General features: G+C 41.5%; 1 protein-coding gene across 1 annotated transcript in view; it reads left to right on the top strand.

The window, feature by feature from the left end:
* Window positions 1-9,352, top strand: part of LOC143280260 (uncharacterized) — an 84,112-nt gene that overhangs the window by 13,745 nt on the left and 61,015 nt on the right. The gene's annotated exons all lie outside the window — the stretch shown is intronic.

The raw sequence follows: 9,352 nt of genomic DNA, 5'->3' as shown, positions 1-9,352 counted from the left end.
AAGAAGCGAGAGAGAAGAGAGAGAGCCAGCGCCAACCATAGATTTTGGACGACTGCACGCACACACATTTTCAGCAAGCAAGCAACTGTGGCAGAATTTTTTTACCTTTTACTGTGTACAAGATCATCGCAAATTGTGTGGCATGTGGAATTCCTCATTCAAGTGTGACGAATGTCTGTGAGACGGAGAAGCGAAGGGAGCTCTCCACCAACATGAATACTACACGGCTTGCGTGCTAATGGTGTGTAGTGTGTTGTTTTGCATCGGGAATCCGTTCGGGTTGTGAAGTTTTTTGGGCGTGTTTGCGGGGGGTAGAGGCAGCAGGACCATTAGAACTGGAGGTGGAGGAGATTCAGAGGGACTGCCCCGCTGGTCCCACGGCCGATGTGGCCGACGACAGTGACGATGCGGGGCCCAGCAACCAGCGGGAAAGCACTCAGGACACAAGCAGCACGGCGGATATCACCGCCGACAACTCCACAACTTTATCGTTGTCGTCGCATTCGGTGTGTTCCTCGCCTCCTCCGAATCGGTCGCGCACTCGGCGTCTGCTGTACGGATTTGTTGTCAGAATACGTCGAAAGAGACGACCCAGGGGCGTGAAATCCACAGCCCCCAAATCTCCCAAAATCAAAGGTGGGCAATGTCGACACAGGTCGGGGAAAGTAGACAACCATAAGTCAAAAATGCATGGTTTGTGTTTTTTTGTTTGTTTGTTGTTGTTTTTTTTTTACAGCTGACACATTACAGAACCAGACTGACAGATATGTTGTCAGAAACGGTGAGACGGGGCTTTTGTTTAGACTGAAAGACCTATATGATGTTGAAACGGTTAGATGTTTTTTTGTGTGTTTTTTTGGGAGGGGAGGGAGGGGGTCTACGTATGTGACAGATTTCATTGTTGCAAACTGTCCAAGGCATGCAGGTAAGATCAAATAAAATAAACCCCAGCCTTCCTGTTGTGTACATGCTGTTAAAGTTAATGTACTGTATACATAATTTGACAGTTAAGATTCTGTTGACACAAATAAGTTGGCAGTGTGCTGAAAAAAAAGGTTTGAATGGATTTTTTTTCCCTTGCTGACCCTAAATCTCTTTGATTTGATATAATTGAATGTGAACACCAGACAGGTAGTGCTCAGTACTGCTCAGCCAAGAATGATTTGTGTAAAAAAAAATGTATTGGACTGATGCATTGTGCTGAGCAAAATAGGCAATACCATGCTTGTTTTCTTTCCCTTTTTTAAAAATTAATTTTTTTTTTTTTAAACATGGTGTGGGGCAGTGGCCTAATGTACAGAGGGTCTGACTTGCACAAGTAACAGCAGGATGCAAGGGTTCTGGGTTCTAGTCCTGCAAGGGTGGGAATATTTCCCCCCCCCTCTGCTGACCATACAACTGTACCTGTCTTCCAGATGAGACATTGAAGGTTCTGTGTGCATCATGCACTTAATGCACTTAGAGACCAACAGTAACAAGAGGGAAACTAATCGAAAAATATACACTGTGTATGCAGACATTCCTAAGGGAAAAATGGGTGGTCTGTACTGAGTAGTCGGGTTTTGAAAGGCAGAGCCAGCTGAATTTAACTAAAATAGCCAAGAAATGAGAAGAATAAAATAAATTACAAATACAAAGCAGTGCAGTAATATAAATGTGTTCAAAGTCAAAGTGCTGTGTTGTGGGAGTGGATTGTGATGAGAAAGTAGTACAGCACATTACAACATCATACAATAACATGATACACATGTTGAGCTACATGTGAAACCTATTACACAGTATTAGGAAAGTGCATGTTAAGATTCAGATTTTGTAAACATTTTGCTCAAGATGATTTAAGTGACATTTGACTCAAGTTTCACAAAAATGCCATGAAAGGATAGAGGACTACTGATGAAAATTTGATATTATGTTCTGATATTGATAATTCATATTACTGGTAATTTGCTTGTATGCTGCCATTGTTTTTCTTCATATATATATATAGTTTGTTTTGTTTTTGTTTTGTTGAATGGCCCATTAACAATCTGCCTATCAATCAGATTGTTTGCAGTCAGTGAACCATTATGATGTTAAAAGTCACAGGTGAGACACAGTTACACACCTCCTGTAATGAGATCTTCCCTAAGTTGTCAGATTTAATGGTGGTTTACTTCTCTCTTTACTTATCATACAGAGAACAGTAAAATGAAGAAGAGGTGGTTAATGCAGTATCACCAGGGAGAGTGGTATGAGGAAGAGCTTAGTAGAGATTTTTTTTTTTAAACTTTAGATTGTAATCAAAATCAGAAAGCTTACAGAACTTAAGCTGCAGATAAAACATGCACAATACTGTTGCTCACCATTAAGATTAGCTGCAACCAAACTGCTGTGAGTCTCTCTCTCTCTCATGCATGTGTACTTGCACATGCACACACACACACACACACACACACACACACACACACACACTTTATTGATAAACACACAAAGTATACATTCACAATGACGCACATCCATACTTCTGTTCATTGTGTGGAATTCAGTGTGCTGTCCTAGTTTTGACTGATCAGAAGTCTCCACATGTATGTATTCTGTGTACAGATGTGCCAGTTCTTGTCTGTAGTTTCGTGTTCAAGGGCACCACCCAAAATAACTGCTGAGGGCAGCTTCCCCATCCAGCCTGTTATCTGCCAGATGAAGGCTTCTGTTCCATGGCTTTGACAGCTCATAGACATCTTGTTTGAGTGCGATAAGCGCCGCTAAGCTATAAAATTGTAAATGTTAGTGGAATGTCTGACACAGCAGCAATCTTTTGTCTTTTTCCCACTTCAGATGTTAATCACTTTCTTTGGGGGCCCAGTTGAATTGTTGATTAACTGTAACAGTGGGATTGAAGGGTACATTGTACTTTTGTAGAGCTCTTTATTAGGCTTGCAAGTAAATTAGTTTTAGCTGTTTAATGTTTATCAATAATAGTACTTCATCATTTTCAACTCATTCTACTTCAGGTAGGAGTTAACTCATATCATGGATCATTCCCTCTGTTTATCTGGTACGAGTACTCTCATACCAACACACTATTCTAATTTTGTTTATTCTTGCTTGGTACAGTTGGCATTCTAAGCTGAACCGTTTACGGATTCTGGAAGCATGTAAATGAAGCTTTGTTTGACGAAGTAAATCAACAATTTTTCGTCAGTTTTCACCATTTTAGTGAACCACCCTTTTTTTTTTTTTTTTTTTTTTTTTTTTTACTGCAGTGGCCTCATGTAATGCTAGTCCAGGAGAGTTGGAATGGGCATGAAGCTGTGGGATAGAACAAGTTAAAGGAAAAGCAGTTAATGAGTTAATTTTGTTTTGTAAAAGTTTAAAGTTTTGTCATGACATTTCACATGTATATATTGCTGTTAAGCACAGTTGTATGTTTGCATGCATGTTGGTGCATGTGCAATGTATACACACACACACACTCACACACACATACACACACACCACACCACACCACACCACACCACACCACACCACACACCACACCACACACACACATACGCACACGTGCACATTCGCGCATGCACACACACACGCACGCACGCATGCACGCACGCATGCGCGCGCTTGCATACACATACCACACACCACACCACACCACACCACACACACACACACACACACACCACACCACACCACACCACACCACACCATACCACACCACACCACACACACACACACACACACACACATACACACAGCCACACACACACACACACACACACACACACACACACACACACACACCCAAACACACACACCCAAACACACACACACACATAAACACACACACACACACACACACACACACACACACCGGATCTGCCTAAAATCAGTCTGAAATGGAAGTAAGCAGGTCTGCCCACATCCATCAGAACTAGAGGACAACTGGTTCAAGTACTGGGACTCTAAGACTAGTGGAGCTTTCACCGCAATCATTTCAGTATCATCTTCTGACTATGACTTTTGAACAACTCACAAGCTCTACCTTGTTTCAGTGTTTTCATTGGCTGCAATTCCTTAATTATCTGAGCAACAGACCAACTTCACATTTACCTCACATGAAGAAGACACCAGAACTGGTGTGTTTGCCAAATTTGAGCATGATCAGTGGATAAGAAAACTGTGTGTATAGTGTTTGACAGAGAGTCAGACATAAGTCAGATTCTTAAACACAACTCTCACCCCGCAGCGTAAAGTGGATATAATGTGATTAAAAGACAGGCAGCAGAATGCTCATGAATATGTATCATGATGTTGTGTACAGGTCATTAGGTATCACTCTAGTTTACAACATGGTGTCCCTTGTTAATTGTTACTTCCCCTCTGATGCTATCTGCTGGAGGAATTTATGCATGAGCATGCCTGTGACACCATGATCCTTTTGCTTGACCAATGACATAGACTGAGTGATTAAGCAGTATTTATTTGCTGTTACCCTGTTTGGAGTGGTAAAAAATGCATTTGGGGAAATGAGTGAATAAGAACAAAAGAGTATGATTGCTGTTGAGTGGTCTCTGTCTCTGTGTCTCTCCTGTCCCATTTTCTTGTTTCTTTCACATCCCCCTCTCTCTTCCTCATCTCTCATTCTCTCCATGCATCACAGCATGTGCTGTGTATGCATGCAAACATGTCTACATATTTCCTCAATAACAGTAGTGGCATAAAGTGAGAGGTAGCAAGCAGCTGGTGTCACTGTCCAGCTCTCATTGTGCTGCTGCCCCAAGTGTCATTAGGTTGTGGCCAGCCAGTGTCTAGTGGGGAGCAGCAGCTGTGAGGTCCACACTGCAAGAGTGGTGGTGTACACACTGCCCCTCCCATGGGAAAGTCAGGACTGCTGGCCCCAACGCCCAGCACATCATTGTCCATGTTTGCTCAGAACTTGACACAAAGACACCTTGCAACTTTGATTGAATGCTGTTGGAAGTCTGCAGTGATAAACTAAACGAAACCAGATGAATATTGAAATTGTCTGTTTTCGTCTGATACAATTGGGGAGTGGGTTTTTGGAATTAATATCACATGGTTAATTCATGGCTATGTTGAGTTATTATCTGGTGGCCTTTGGTGGACTAGTGAAGAGCATTTACAGTTATTTACAAAAAAAATTATCAATGCTTACTTTTTCACCTTTTATATAGAGGGGTTTAACAAAAGGCTGTCATTTACTATGTGCCTTTTGATGGTAAAGGACTTAATGTTGAGGTAAACTTCAGCTGATGCAAGATCAGATTTCGTTGATGATGTTCAGTGGTGTACAGGAATTATTTTGTGAAGTAATTGAGGCTGACACACTCTGCCCCATTGTGCACTGTCAGAGGTTTCTCCTGTGCTCACAGCCTGGCATGCAGAAGTTGTGCATAGTTAATTCATTTAGTCATTATTTATTATTTTAAAAGCTAATAGAAATAGATAATAATGATGATAATAATGAATTAATTAAGAATTGAAAGCCTTTGATTTTTAATGTCTATTCACTCAAGTGATTTCAGGCAAGGGGGAAAATGTGTGTGTACCGTGTGTGTGTGTGTGTGTGTGTGTGTGTGTACGTATGAAAACATACTCGAACTGTTTATTATGTTTATATGTGACAGGAGCTAAAAATTCAGAATACTATTGACAAGGAAATTTGGGGGATGGAAACAAATTAACACCATTGAATTTAACTAGCCATTAACTCATTGTGCTCTGTGCCCAAGCATTGCTCTGACATCAAAATTTGTTTGGATAAAACAGTATTCAATTTCTTATAAAGTTATATTTATATATCTTTAAAAAAAATTCAATACTTCTGAATGTATCCACATGTAATTTGGAGGAAAAACAGTATATTTTCTGTGTTAAAACTGTGATAAGTTGAGGCCAACAATGGGTCTGTAGCAGGAAATTCATTTTAGTTCTATCAGTGGCCGAAACAGCAAGTCTTTGAAACAGCACGAGCATCAAAGTACCAGTACTGGACACAGAACCTTCAGACTGTGTGTGTCTGTTGCTCTCTGTGCTCTCCCAGTCTCTGTCTCTATCTCTCTCAGTCTGTCTCTGTCTCTCTCAGTCTCTCCCCATCTCTCACTCCCCCTCTCTCAACTTGTGTAGAAAGGGGTTATGATTAATGAAATGACGGGCGCAATAGCTGAGTGGTTAAAGCGTTGGACTGTCAGTCTGAGGGTCCCGGGTTCGAATCATGGTGACGGCGCCTGGTGGGTAAAGGGTGGAGATTTTTACGATCTCCCAGGTCAACATATGTGCAGACCTACTAGTGCCTGAACCCCCTTCGTGTGTATATGCAAGCAGAAGATCAAATACGCACGTTAAAGATCCTGTAATCCATGTCAGCGTTCGGTGGGTTATGGAAACAAGAACATACCCAGCTTGCACACCCCCGAAAACGGAGTATGGCTGCCTACATGGCGGGGTAAAAACGGTCATACACGTAAAAGCCCACTCGTGTGCATACGAGTGAACGCAGAAGAAGAAGAAGATTAATGAAATGAAAAACAGGATTTGACCACCATCTGGTGAAATTGTGTGAAGGTGCTGTAGTTATGGCAGATTAATCCAGCTCAGGCTGCTTGTGGGCGACTTGTCATCAGGGGTCCACTCACCACTGCCTGTTGGGGCTTCTGCTGGACCTGGGCACTTTGTTGTTGATACACATCTTGGCTTGATTGGTGACATGTTTAAAAATCCATTTGTCTGGTATTGGCACTGGATAGTGTGATAACATTCAGAAGATCCATTTGGCTGGTATTGGCTGTGAATAATGTGATAACGTTCTGAAGATCCATTCGTCTGATATTGGCTGTGAATAATATGATAACATTCAGAAAATCAAGTTTTCTTGTGTTGGCACTGAATAGTGTGATAACGTTCAGAAGATCCAGTCATGTGGTATTGACACTTGATTATGTGATAACATTCAGGTCAGTCGTGTGGTATTGACATTGGATAGTGTGTTAACGTTCAGAAGATCCAGCTGTGTGGTATTGGCACTGGATAGCGTGATAACATATAGAAGAAACAGCCTGTGTGGTGTTGGCGATGGATGGTGTGATAACATCCATGTTGCTGAACTTGGCTGGTCATCCTTTGAGTCGAATTGTCTCTTCCCTGTCTTGGTGTTTCAGGGGGAAACCCTCTGCTCAGTAAGATAGCTGTTGTTGGGGGTGGGAAGGGAAACTGTTTGATTTTCGTTCTGTCACTAGTGTCAGTCTCCTCTGCTGCTCCTTTTTCCCCGTCTGTATTTGAGTGTGTGTATGATATGTAAATGGAAACTCTGTGTGTGATTTGATGGACTAACAATCCAGTCCTTCATTAACATTATTTACAAAATAGGTTGTGTTGGTCATGAATTAATTACTGTTTTTTGTAATAGGATTATGAAATTATGTTTTTATATTCAATAAACTGTTCCAAATTTACCAACATCACAACCTACAAACACAATCTTTTGTGGTATAATATATACAGCTTTTTAAACAGTTTGCACCACAAGCACCACAAAAAAACACATATTTCCTGTTGATATAAATATTGCTTGTTACACTTTAGATCACATAATAATGGGTGCAATAGCTAAGTGGTTACAGTGTTGGACTTAAGATCCAAGGGTCCTTGGTTTGATCATGATATTGGTAGCACCTGCTGGGTTAAGTGTGGAAATCGTTTTTTCTGTCCTCCCAGGTCAACATATGTGCAGACCTGCTGGTGTCTTAATCCCCTTTATGTGTTGTCTACACATGCAAAAGAATAAATACTCATGTTAAAAATCCATGTTGTCACGTCAGTGTTCAATATGGGCGCACCCAGGAAAACAGTATGGCTGGTATGCAGTTGCAGGCCATTCATGAAGGCTGAAGAAGGGCAGTGGATGATTATTGGTTGTGTGGTAACCTGTGTCTGGTTGCCAGTGACAACAGAGTGAATTTTGGATGCCTGCAGACTTGTGGGTCTGGGTTGTGGTGGTCCTCTATATATCTTGTACTTGTAGGGAGCTGTGAGGAGAGGCCCAGGGGCATTAGTTGGTCGTTTAGTGACGGGCCTAGCACTGATAGAAGATTGCCTCGTCTGTTGTTGCTTTTTTTTTTTCTTTTTTTTTTGTTCTCTCCTTCATCTCCAGTGTTGGCAGTCAGCCTCATCTTGTTGCTGATCTGCTGCATTTTAAGTCTGGGATGCGTGGGAGTAGGGTTTGAGGCCATCAGGAAAGAGAGAAATAAACAAGGCATACAAAACGGCAGTGGAGATCATATCATTTACGTACGCTTTCTCACTTGTATCCTTAACAGTGTGTGGGTTGCTGTTGTTTCCCTGACTTTAACACACACTCACAAATGCATGCGCACTTGCATGCATGCATGCATACACATCATTGGATGAAAACATATCTATGTGCACATCTCTCTCTACGTCCGTCCATCCATCCCTTTTGCACACACACTTGCACACACACACACACACACATACACACGCTCACACCCACCCACACATGCACACGTGCACACACACACACACACACACACATCACATTTACATTCTTGTCTCTCTCTCCTCTCTCTCTGTCTTTCTCTTTTTCTCAAAGACGATAAAGAGCACGAGGACACAGAAGCACAAGCGCTGATCAATGATGCTCTCACTTGGACACAACACCTTCAGAAAGGGCCAGAGAGCAATGGGGGAAATGATGGGATCAGGAACGTCAGATATTTGCCTGTTTATACTGGGAACCGTTCCGTTCATCAATAACTGCACGCACTCTCTGCAGGCTGAAGGGCAAGTCTTGTTCTTTCTCTCTCTCTTTTTTTTTTTTTTCCTTTTCAGCTACTTGATGTAAACAGGGTAAGGATGTATCACAAATCTTGGAGAGGATTGAGCAATGCAGATTATATGTGTGTGTGTGTATGTATATATATATATATATATATATATTTTTTTTTTTTTTTTTTTTTTTTTCTTTAATGTTTCTGATTGCTATGTTTACCTACTTCATGTTTGCTTGTTTTTTGGGTTTGTTTTTTTTTTTTTTTTTGGGGGGGGGGGAGTGGGGGGTGGTGGTTAGTAAGCATAGGGAGTTCCTACTAATGTTAGGTTGGGGTGGTGTGTTCCAGGAAAATATGTACATTAAAAAAATTATGGCAAATAAAGATTTGTTTGGGGAAGGGAAGGGGGGTGGGGGGGGGGGTGATAAGGGCGGGGGCATGTGGACTTTTGTTTCATCAGTTGAATCACTTGATAGATTACATTTACCAGTGAAAAGAAGCAGATTTCCCTAAGGAGTCCTGGAACAAAATATTTTGATCAGGGCTGACATCTAAAGTAGCTCTTAGTG

This window comes from Babylonia areolata, chromosome 3, assembly GCF_041734735.1.
Source record: "Babylonia areolata isolate BAREFJ2019XMU chromosome 3, ASM4173473v1, whole genome shotgun sequence".
Classification (NCBI taxonomy): Eukaryota; Metazoa; Mollusca; class Gastropoda; order Neogastropoda; family Buccinidae; genus Babylonia; species Babylonia areolata.
This window is presented reverse-complemented; position numbering and strand designations above follow the sequence as displayed.